Source organism: Hetaerina americana, unplaced genomic scaffold, assembly GCF_022747635.1.
Source record: "Hetaerina americana unplaced genomic scaffold, ioHetAmer1.1.p SCAF_4, whole genome shotgun sequence".
Taxonomy (NCBI): Eukaryota; Metazoa; Arthropoda; class Insecta; order Odonata; family Calopterygidae; genus Hetaerina; species Hetaerina americana.
The window spans coordinates 97,694,693-97,707,774 of NW_027286985.1; the positions used below are offsets into that span (position 1 = coordinate 97,694,693).

A 13,082-nucleotide genomic window follows, 5' to 3' on the forward strand; every position below is an offset into this window, starting at 1 on the left:
GCAAATAATCCAATGCTATTATTTACGCAGCAAGCTATATCTTGTATGTACGGACATAAGGAATAAAATTTGCACTTTCCTCTGAAACTCCGAATGTTAAAACCACCTCTCCCGAACTAATGCCATCTACCATTACCGATTATTTGCTATGAGATAGGAAATCTCTAATCCAATTAACCATATTCTAGTATATATTGATATATGTCATTTATCAAAATGTATCAGTTGTCGAAGGCTTCCCTGAAATCCAAGACTATTACACCATATCCAGTATTCGGCTCTCCTTATTTGAGGACGCCATGCATAAAAAGGCCCATTGTGTATTGCATGATCTACTCTGTCTAAAGTAGAGCCGGCCTCGACATAGTGTGTATGTCCCTACTGCCAAAAAGGGTTCAGTTACTAACTAATCTTGCATGGCCTCGTAAGATTTTGCAGCATACCGACGTTAGAGGTGTCGTTCCATAACTACTCGGATCCTCGCGATCGCCGCCTTGGTAGGTTGGGTTGCATAAGAGAGTCAACTTCCACTAACGGGACACTGGAGACGTGCAACATCGAAGTTCAATTTTGCTCAAATGCTAGTTACCAATAAGTGCAAAGCATTGCAAGTACTGAACGTAATGCTAACTTCATTTACATGCAGTAAGAAACTAAGTGAAAAATTTCGCTTCGCATACGAAACGAGTTGCTAGTAAGAATGAGGACAATAAATTAAAAGGTTAGATTAATTAATGTGAACATTACAGTCCTCTTAGAATGAAAAAATGCTTATTCCCTCCTAACACGGCTATATCCAGTTATTCTGATCCCATTTTTCTGACGGAAAAATGGTACCTTAAATCTACTCAATGCCTCTAACTTTGTTAACATGATCTCTCCTAGGCTAGTGCGATGGAGCTATTAATGCATTTTCAACATCATTAAGCCAAGGAGGCATCCTTCTAATTTATGCAATAAATTTAATCTGTAATTTAACCTTCGCTTCGTGAGTGATTCCCAACCTAGCTTCTCTTTTAACTTTGATACGCTATACAGTTTGTCATGCTATAAAGTTTTACAAATCTAGTTCCTCTTCGGTGCACGCTCTGATCTCATTCGACAATCAACCCAACTTCACGAGGACCCCATACACGGGTACTGGCAGCAGTCTTTCGGGTGAGGATCACGGAAATACTCACAAGGACTTTTATGCACTACTTAAATTTTCCAATAAACTCCCAAAGGTTATCATGTCGGCCAGCACAATCAACACTCAATCAGCCGCATTTCGTCTAAGGGGCGAAAATCGACAAAGTGACGGCTCCACTAAGGAAGGCACAATAGTTAGGCTGAAGCATGAAACCAAAGGCGGATGAGAGGGACCACAGAGTTAGGTCGCGGGCTCATCGTGGAAGTTCGGAGCCAGCGGGGTCGGAATTACGTATGATTGGTTCCTGGATTTTGGAGGAAAGCAATACGATATTAATGGAATTGGCCTGTCATTACTCGGGTCCTCACTATCGCCACCTTTGCAGAGGGGGCATGTACGCTAGCTTCCAGTCGCGAGGCAGTGAACCTTGTTCTATCGACATGGTGCAAAACACTGCTATTAAAATACGTGTCATTGCTCCCACATATTACTTCAGTATTGTAGCGCAGAGTTTTCTCGGAAGTGTTTCCTATTTCTGATCTGTTTTTCTATTCCTTCCTGGAGCAATGGAATGTCACTCACTAATTCTTTAGTAGTGCGAGAGACTTTGTTTCGTGATCGAACATTGTCGCTTTCTTTCGGAAAGACTCTATTTAAGTTGCTGGCCTTATTTAGCTTTTTGGTAACAATTTCGCATATTTCAGCCTTTGCTTTAAAAGGAAATGCGCTTTTTTTCTTAGAATTTTACGAGTTTCTCATCTCGAATCTTCAGTTAGAATTTCGCCATTTGTTTTAAACTACTTAAAAAATTTGACTGAATATTTCTTTGCCTCCTTAACTCCACTCTAACCTCTCCATTGCGCCATCTTGGTCCCTAGCAATCGCGTTGACATCAATACGGAATAAGCTTTTCTATCCCGTTACGTATAATACTTAGGCATATTTTTCAATTTCATACCACAGCTGTTAGTTTTCAACCTAAATGCTTGTATTTCATGTTTTAATACCTTCAGATTACCTTTGACTTTCCTTTACTGAACAAATAAATTTGACGAGGGTGGAAAAAGAAACTTTGCACTTCCACATAATGAATTATTACTTCTTGTTAAAATAAATTTAAGGCCTATACTCAATCGCTTTCACAATTTGGTTTTCGTTTTATTTGATATAGCTTGTTTGTCATCCATGGTCTCATTAATGTTCGCGTTTGTAATAGCCTCCGGATATTAGTCACACATTGTCGAGTACGCTGTTACTTCGTGTCAAAAGTTCAACTATTTTTTCTGACTAGAATTAGAGAATAAATTTAGATTTTTTTAAAATGTGAATTTAGACTCTTTGCATGTTTCCCTTAAGCCAAACGCTTCCCATAGCGTCGTCATCTTATTCAGAACGACAGCTACTTAGGTGCACGAGTCGATGCTCTAGGTTTGTATAAAAAGATTCGGTAACAATTTTTTCCTGACATATGCGTGAAGTGCTGAATTCAGACCGTCGGTTTAAGTGTGCGCATGATCGAAGATCGTATTGGCATTGAAAATATAACAGTTCACACACCATTATCACTGAAAATGTGGCGATGCGAAAGATCTGCGCTAAACTCGTCCCGAAGGTCTTGACGGAGTACCAAAAGCAGAGTCGAGTGTCTACTTGCGAAGAACTGCAACACCATTGCGACGATTTCCCAACCCCCCTAAGCCCCGACTTGGGACCAGAAGACTATTTCCTATTCCTTAAAGTGAAATCCTCCCTAAAAGGACACCACCATGGGATCCAAAGGACTTAATGTGCCGTTTCAAGAGGCTTGCACGCGTACCCTTAAGAACTTTTCGCCTACCAGGGAGTCTTCGATTCGTGAAAAAGTCGCCGACAAAAATGTGTCCACGCCCAAGGGATAAACTTTGAAGAGTTTTGAGGTATTTCAGTAATATCTGAAATAAATTTTTTTTTCCGAAACCTTTCCCGACACTTTTTGTACTAATTTCAATATTCTATCAAGTTTTTCTGACGAAGACACCTTTCGAATCAATCTCGCTCTCTGCTATACCATCCCTGAGGCAAGTTTCGATTTTCATGACGCTTTCAGCCACTATGTTCTTCATACGGTATTTTATTTTCTATACTCATGGAATTTTATCTGATAAGATTTATTCTATTGAACTCTAATGAAATGCCAAACAGCCGTGGTAGCATTAGGCAGCCTTGCACTGTGCTTTCTTTCAAAGCTTTCTCCCATGGTCTTCATCGCTCGTCATTGGCGTGCATTTGTTTATTAAACTCTCTTATAGCAGTCATTAGCTCAAGGAATAAAGAACACAATGTATTTTTCCAATCTTCTCTATTTGGTTACTACTAGTTTCAACGCTTAGGCGTCATCATTAGGCAATGATGATGACGCCTAAGTGTTGAAACTAGGAGTGCCTAAACAAAGAAGAGTGGAAATATTAATTTTGTTCTTCATTTTATGAACACTAACTTCCGCAAAGTTGACCCAGGAGCAATCGGAGTCATTTTTTAAAGCAAATTTTGAAAAATATACTCTTTTTCGTCTGTAGTATGCTCTTTTCCCAAATGAAAACGTCCCAAGTATGCTTTCTTCTTCACGTCCGAGAATATTCAGAGAGTTGCTCAAGTGCAACGAATAAATCTTCCACTAGTCGGAAAATAAAATTGTACACAGATTTCATTCAATGCTAACTTCTGCACGCTTGTACACAAATCTTTATTGAAAACGTCCTTTTAGTGGACCACAAAGATTAATTGCTCTATAAATCTGACAATCAATCTTATTCGTCTTCCACTTCATCATAACCAATTCCTTTCTGCCCACTCCACAAGCGTACTCCTACTTCGTCCGTTCCTCCACCGAATCCGATTTCCAGCCAATCCCTTCATATTCCGGTGAAATAATGAACTAAGAAATTAATGGAAAATAGAATAATAATAAATGCCACTGTAGAAACTAGATTATTTTCCTGCCCTCATTCAAACTCAATCCCATTGGTTCAAATTGCTGGAGAGCTAATCCTCCTGCCGCTGTGCCCAATCCAATTCATCTCCCATGCTTTTTCCATTTCTATCATTTCAGTCCCAGTCTCTAAAATTTTCCCTCCTCCCACACTCGCAGTCCTCTTCCCATTTTACTATTTCCATTCTCCGCCATATTCACATTTCCAAGGCTTCTGATCTTGTTTCGTCTTGATAGTGTCTCGCTTCTTTTTGTGAAAGTTATACCAATAGCACAGAAAGAAACGACGTATTTGACACAGAATTTCCATCGGTACAATGTGTTTCACCGTGATATGGCATTATATAAAATTGCAAAGAGATAAATGACTCCTTCTTCTGACTATGCTTGCCACAAAACGCCCTGTTACTATCCTTTATGACGTTTTATGAAAGTCTCTGAGATCAATCCTAAAAAAACCTTTACCCTATCCTCAAAAACCATAGTTCCACCACGGACCTTTTTCCCAAATGCTACTCCGTTGCTTTCGAACGCCCCGCCAACTTATCAGATCTCCTCACATCAACCTATTCACTCCTTAAATCCCCGCTCCATCCCAAAGCCACTCCCTTGCCCTGAAACAAACCTAGATGCAAAACATGCCCTATTCTCAAAACCCGAATCCCATCCCTCTCTCACCCGCTTTTTAACTCTCTCCCACCATTTCCCTACTCCTAATGTACTTCCAGCAATGTAGTTTACCTTCTAAAGTGCCAACTATACCCTGCCTTTTATATTGGACAATGTATCGCACCCCCTAATATTTGAATCAATAAAAAGCGGGTCTCTTGCAAGAATTCTTCCCTGGTTGGAACGCTCCCAATCCCAAAACACGCCTCCGAACACAAAACTCCCTTTGATAAATGCCTTAGTGTATCCATTTTAGCATCCCTCCCACCCTCTGACCCTCCACTCAAACTCAAAACAATAGAGCACGCGTTTATCTGACTCCTGGATTCCTGTAATTACCTGGGTATTAATATTAGACATTAATTACCCCGATCTACACATATTTTCATCCCCCCTCCGCTCCCAATACCTTTCATATTATTCCCACACTTGTGAAAATCCCCCTCCCAAGTCTTCTCCTCGCAAAACTTTCCCCACCTTCCCCTTCCATCCAGCGCTTCCAGCCTCTTCTGTTATAACCTTTTCCTCAGTTTCTTCCTTCTCTTCCTTGAGAAAAGTGGCTTGTACCATCAAAAATTCGAAAACGCGTGAGTTTCTTTTCTTTTTTGTGTGTTTCTGTCTTTGTTCGATAGTGCTAAGTTCAGATGCATTATTATTCACAATGCATCACATATTTGCTGAGTGTGAATATGTACCAAATCTCTGGACAAATAAATAAATTATTATTATTATAGATATGAGTATGATTTTCTTAATATATGCTGAATAAATATGAAAATATTAGACCATTCTTCAGTTCCATGTAATTGTTTGAAATAATGGCGTCATAAAAATGTTAGTATATATATATATATATATATATATATATATATATATATATATATATATATATATGCGCATATATATTTCTATATTATATAGATATATATATATATATATATATATATATATATATATATATATATATATATATATATATATATATGTCACATACATACATACATTGTGCGTGTGTGCGTGCGTGTGTGTGTGTGTGTGCATATATGCCAAGGACGAGGATTAGAACCAGGGTTAGTTCAACTGCGATCGGTCACGATACTCCTTGGGGTACCTCATATGACAACGCGCAGGGAATGTGAACACGCTCACACCTTTCCCCTCCACTGAAAGTGGGAAAGTGAGATTTCAGTTTTGGGAAAACTAAGAAAAGGTCCAGAATTGTTCAAAATTTCAATTAAAATGCGTTCCCCCATACCAAAGTCAATAAGGAATACATAATTTGATGATAAAAGGACAAAATGCAAACAGAAAACACGAAAGCAGTCGAGAAAGAGTGATCAGGATATGATTTTAGAACAATTAGTAATTAAACGCACTTATTATTTGAAATTACTGATCGAAAATCGACATCTTCACATTTAGATCAAAAATAAATTTGAAAAAGCTGTGAACACGCCGAAATCGGTCAAGTAGTTCAGTAAATAAGAGTGGAAAATTACCAACGGCCGGATTCAATTATCGTAAGCAAATAGCGCCACAACACTCATTGATTCTCATGACTATCTTACTTAAAAAATATATTTGCTTCATTCTAGCGTATCATACATAGTTTGTATTGATTTACAGTCAACGTCAGATAGTTATTGAGGTAGTTCGCGGACTATGAAATATTTGCAAATTCCATTCAATTAATACAAATGACAGGCTCAATACAGCGGGAGTGTTCATTGCCGTTGGGTTCTCATGTATATTTTAAGCCATTTCCTTTCTTTCGAATACGCATAAAAGTATATCGAGAGGCTTTATTGGCATCTCCGCTTTTAATGGACCACCCCCTCCAAACCATAGTCTATTCCCTCCCCTCTTATACCAATGATTCACAGCACTCCCTGCGCTGTTTCCAATCCATCCCAGTTCCTCGGAACATCGACACCCCAATACCCACACTAGATGCCACCTCCCTCTGCACCTCCGCCCCACACAAACGAGGCGTAGAATCCTTACTGAGATAGTGCCTCTCCCTCCCCGGTACACCACACACCCCCTCCACCGATTTTCTCATCTAACTAACTTTGCTCGTCCTCACCAAAAATCCATCCGCTTTAGCAACAAATTCTATTTACAAACAAAAGACACTGGAACGGATAAAAGCATACAGTTCCAGAATTATATTTTATTTTTAAGTCAAATACGAAGCACTTAAATTTGGACCATATTTGCTGCCACGCCCACAATACGATATGCAATTTCTATTGGTTAACAATTTCGTGACGCAAAACGTAAATTGCAGCATGGAGAAGAGGTGCTGAAGACGCGATACCGTTAGTGTATTGTCCGTTCCAGATGGGCAGTAAAAAATGTAAAAAAAACAGAGATTGTGTTGGACTGATTATGGGACACCACCAGCTCTTCGACAATATCCATATACTATGAGATTTTATAATGAGAATTTCATTTAACCGATAAAAATGAGCATTTACCATCTAGGCTACTTTAATTAGTTTATTTCAACAGACATTGTAGGAATTAGGAGAAAGATTATCTTGGGACTCATTGAAGGTGGATTTTTCGGTGCAGAAGGCGGCCTATTCATTAGTAGCCGACGAAGAAGTCACCTCCTGCCTTATAAAGGTCTTAACCAGTAAGTTTCACGACACTCTCCATAAAATTCAACTATTGCATATATATTTATATATGTATACATAAACATATTTTTACGTATATATGGCACTATAAAGGCCCAATAGAACACACCTGAAGAAAGCCTAGGAGAAGGCAGAAAGCTCAAACTTTCTTAACTGTGAGTGTCGTTTTACGTGTTTTCTATTTATATTTTTGTATTCAATTGTGCCGTCCAAATGCTACATTGCTCTCATGAGTGCTTCTATATCATAATCAAAAAATAAACCTATCGCATTGACTTTCGATGTTGTCAGCAACTTTGATAAACCCTTGGCTTATTTGAAAACTAACCTTGATCATCCACAAACTTAATGTTTTGTTTTTTCTTTCTTTCCTAGGTCCAATTCATCTAATGCCTCTTTAACCAAATCTTCTACATATACGATGACCAACACAGGTGAAAATGGACACCCCTATCTTACCTCTCTTCCTGACACAATCCTGGCTCTCCATCCGCCACTGGCACATGGCAGTCTGAGACCAGTACATGTTGCGGATTAGCGTTCTCCAATCTATTCCTGATTTCTGCAATATATTCATTAATTCTACTTAATGTCCTACATCGAAAACTTTTTGGAATATAAGAAACTAGTAAACACATGCATGTATTCTATACTCCTCTCTATTAGTGGCCTCATTACTACGATGGCTCTTCCCTTCCAGAACCCAAACTGGTCATCCCCTAAGTAATCATTTACCTAGTTCTCTATTCTCGTACAAATAATTCCTGAAACTTTAGATGAAAAGTGATTTTTTATACCTAATATGATAAAGGTAATCGGTGGTGATGCTTGCCGCAATGGAAATAAAACGCTGCATAAAATCAAAAATTCCTTGCATTTGCTTGAATTAATTCCTAGATTAAGTTCATAAAGTTATTACCGATGAGGAGCAGAATCTATAAAAACATCATTACTGCCATTTAAGTTATTTTTTCGTTAAAAAATTACCGACTCATCAGCACAAGAATCAACAATATTACATAGCTCATGCATCATCAAGGTTACTTCGGTTGAGAAACCCTCTGCCGCGCGGAATTAAAAGCATTAATTTCAAAGCGCTATAATTGCCAAAGTAATTTGTTCTCGTGGGTTAAAATCAGCGTACGTGCTTTTCTACTCTTAAAAAGTTGTAAACTAACGCTAGTTGATCATGAGGGGGCCGATTGACCGTTTACTTAAAATAAGTGATTCAGCCGTTGGTAGAATCAGGGATGATGATAAGTCATTCGCAATACTCTGGACCAGTTTGAAACTAATGAACGCTAAGCAATGCAATTTGCCAAAAATTCAAAGGGTCGTGCATGCATGGTAGCAGCCGTCTCGTGATATCCGTAGGGACACACAGGCTCTTGGATTTCTTAAACTATCGTTTGCCGTATTTTAGATCGTGTCGGAAGGGGACGTATGTCGAATTTACACTCTCTGCCAACTTTCTTGCGTACGCTTACTCTCCCAATATCTTATTGCTACTTAATTGACCAGCAATAAGTTTCGCCGAGGGTTGATACAAAAAGCAGTCGGTCAATTGTGTCCTCCTATGTTATCATTGATGGATGTCCTTCTACGATATGTGTTTGTAAGTACAGGGTCTGTCCCAAAAATGATTAGAATGATTTTTTCCACCACTGCAGATGGATATAGTGGGGTGATATGTGGTGGGAAAGTTAATGGGAAGCCTTGGGAAAGCAACGCGATCCAAGTCAGTTAACTGTAGGCATTTACGTTGAGCGGATTACTGCTGGATCCCTGTTCGACGGTCACGTAACGAATTCACGATGCCACTTTACATAGAGCAATGAAATGCGATGAAATTGTGCATTAAGCTTGGAAAATTGGGTTCGGAGACCATGACCAAGGTTAAGGATGCTTATGGGGAGAAGTGTCCCAAGTGATGGTTTTCTGCTTGCACAGGATATTCTGGGAGGATAACAAGGAGGTTGACGATGAGGAATACCCTGGACATCTGTCAACAACACAATGTGATGAAAATGTGCAAAAAATGAGACACATGCTCAATTCTGATTGGCCCCCCAAGTGTCAGGATGTTAGCGGAAGAGTGCAATATTCAGGAAACCACAATGCTTTGCATTCTTACAGAAGATTTAGCCATGAGAAAGGTGTGCCAAGATAATCCCAAAGGTGTTGCCGAAGACTGCTTGTGTGCCAATCTCGCCTTGGATTTCTCGTACCACGGCGAAAGTGATCCCAATTTTTTAGAATGGGTTGGAACTGGTGACGAAACATAGGTCTTTGAGTACGACCCAAGTATAACCCATTTGAGTACCATTTTGAACCACTGGATTATGCCAAAGAGGCCATGACAAGGTGCCTGAAGAGGGTCCTGTTGATGCCTTACAGGAAGCATGCCACAACTCGCGGAGGCAGTGGCATTGATGTGTCGATACATAAGGACGCTCTTATGAAGAATTTTTCAGAAATTTGTACTTTGATCTGCAATAAATTTTTCCCGCAGCAGAGAAAAGAGGGTTGGAAGCGATGATAACGTGGTGCTCCAGAAGAATGCTACGAATGAAATGGATAGATAGAGTTACAGCTGGGGAAGTAATTAGAAGGGAGTGGGTGAAGAGAGAAGCCAATGGAGGGCACGGACAAGGAGAAGAGGGACATTGAAGGGACACGTCCTGAGGGGGGATAGTTCACTGAAGAGCATGATTGACGGAAACATGGAGAGAGGAAGGCCTAGGATGAACTATTGTGAGAAGCAGTTGATGGGACATGTCAGCGCAAGGAGCTCTGGGAGAGAATGAGTAGTAATTGAGAGATTAGAAGATGTCAAATATATATATATACATATATAGATTGTATATGTTCGATTGTATATGTATAAATTAAATCCATTGTGATAGTAAGGATGTGCAATAAATGTAGGGAGAGATATTCGGCCCGGCTTCAACCTGATATCAAGAAAAAGTACCAAAGGGTCAACGGTTTAACGTCCTATCCGACGGACGGTAATCGTCATCGAGATACCTTCGAAAGGAGAGTCTGAAATTCAAACCCTGACCCTCGGGATTGGAAACCAGTGCACTAGTCACAACACCAACCTAATCTCCACATGACAACAGTTTTTATGCCCATACTTTAAGGATACCAATCAAAGCCTGATCCTTTTCACTCAGTAACTATGAGATACCTCAGTCCAAATATAAGATTCGATGTTCCGGTCATGACAAGACCTTCTTTGAAGATGGAAGGCGTCAAAGGCCGCGGAGAGTGTACTGTTCGGATTCAGATCGGAAATGTAAATGGAAGGGGTGAAGTGACCGCGTTCGAAGAGGTGGCAAGAGAGGTGAGCTCACCTCGACGGCCCACCGGCGTCTCCTAGGAGATCGCGGATCCACGAACAGCTCTCGACGCTGAGAGAGGGAAGGAGTTTACTCTCCCACTCCCCAGTGCTGTTACAGCGCTCCCAAGGGGGACGAGGGGCATATATAGTATACATGGGCACCGCTTCTAACAGCCCCGAACCCAGAAACTAACTGACCAGAAGAAACGAAGGTATCCACCTCGCGTGGGAACACAATAGGCCAGAGGGTTGGGGGGCGCTGGAGGGAGGGAGGGGGGGAGGTGGTTTGCATTTCTTACTCGCGAAGAGTTAGTTCGCTTCGCATCGATCCGCCCCCGCCGACGGCCGCTCCCTTCCCGGCCACACCTCCCCTCCACGATAAACAGCGACGCATAAATCCGTCCACGGAAGGTGAGGTTGCTATTCTCGTTGGAGAAAGGCGGATGAAAATATTCAGCTACACCCGACGACCCACCCTCGGTGAATACTTACTGAAGAATCCAAAAAATCTAATGAAACGCTTGAGGTTCTATTGGCCCACGACGCGAGGATTTCCAAACTATTAATAAATATTAACCTAGAGTTACTTCGTCCGCAGAGATGATACGGCCTGCCGCCAGAAACAAACACATTTGGAATTTAAATGCAGTCGCACCGCCATTTTTTCCGAGCCTCACTTGGTCAGCGTTTCGACTTTTTCTTTCTCGCGCTATGTCCCGATCATTTTTTAGTCACAGTTAAACGTATAAGTGAGAACGTGACGCTCATAATTGCCAATTATTGGAGACGAACCTTGCGCTATGGTAAATTCGTAGAGAAACATTTCTTACTTCGGTAGTATGCGAGAACCAGGTCGCGACAGTTGTGGAGGGAATCGAGATGGTAACGTGGGTGGCTTCCCACCAAGAGGGCTCAGGTTCGAATCCTGGATAAGACATATACTATATTTCAGTGGCATACTGATTCCTACAAGAGGTACTTTGTGGAGAGAACTTTGAGTGAGTACGCCGTTCTTCGGATGGGATGTTAAACGACGGTCCCCGGACGCCTTTCCTAATTAAGAGTACGTAAATGCCGACGCCGGATTTCTATCCGCCCTTCCTCCTTTCCCATCCATTCTTAATGACGCAAATCACCTCAGCTGTCGGTCGCCTCCCCTAAAACCACTGCCACTACGATAACTGTGGATCGGGAGGTGGGGAAAGGGGGGCGGATATATGTAATATCGATGTTGCTTATTCGAACCGCAAGCTAAATGGCGACCTCACGGACTCTTCGAGGAAATGCCCCTCGATGAAAATTCTTATTGGAGCGGCGAGTGAGGAAGACGGAATCTTGATCGTTGGGGTTTAGGCTTCGTGTGGCATCGTGGCACCACGGTACGGAATGCAGATGACTTACTGTGTGGCTTTGCTATGTAAATCATAAGTAAAAGCTGTTATTGAATGTGCAAGTTTTTAAAAGTTCACTGCATGTAGAAAACTTGATATGATTTTCAGATAATTTATCTTCACGAAATCAGAACTACTCTAGGAACTGGGGAAACGAATCGTATATTTGATATTTTTTCTTTGACGCACAAAATCTATTGTGTGACGAAAAGACACATAAAATTAATAACGACGTGGTTTGCCCACATCCAACGGAATCGGCTAGAACCTCGCCTGCAACATCTCCGGCGAAGCAAATGGGAACAATTTAAGCCAAAGCAAAATCATTGTTAAACGGAGGCGTTTCAATGTAGTACGGAACCTATACGTGTATACTCCCGATGTATTCACGTGATCACTTAAACATATCTAAGAACATATAATAGACAACGAGAAATACTACGGAATTTTTGGAATTATGGATGGCGAATAATAATAATATTCAATCAATAAAATGGTTCGCAGTTATATAACACTACTCACGACAGTGTGAGTGAGATACATGAAATCGTCAACGGAATAACAGTAATAATTTCATCGAAAATGATTGAAACTAGCAGATCGGACCATACTTCAAACATGCAACCAAAATCACAATATTTCAAAGGCTGCTATCAGGGAGATCTTTCGCCATATTTTGTAGGTCCATTGTTGTTTATGAATCCTATCAGGGACGTATTAGGTTCTCCAAAATATATCAGACACTATGTTCCCATAAATTGTCCTACCATCCACAGCGGCGGATCTGTTGGTGTAAACTTCTCCGCCCTCCTTCCTTATTCCCTCTTGGAAGTTTTCTGATATACTCAGAGGAGTCGTAAGTATAGTCTTATACTGTATTTAACCTGCAATCGATATATGATTTGTCTAAATTGAAAAATAACGCAGTTTG

At 40.6% G+C, this 13,082-nt stretch overlaps 1 protein-coding gene across 1 annotated transcript in view; it reads right to left on the reverse strand.

The window, feature by feature from the left end:
- Eip78C (Ecdysone-induced protein 78C) overlaps nucleotides 1-13,082 on the reverse strand; it is a 218,691-nt gene that overhangs the window by 110,105 nt on the left and 95,504 nt on the right. The window lies entirely within an intron of this gene.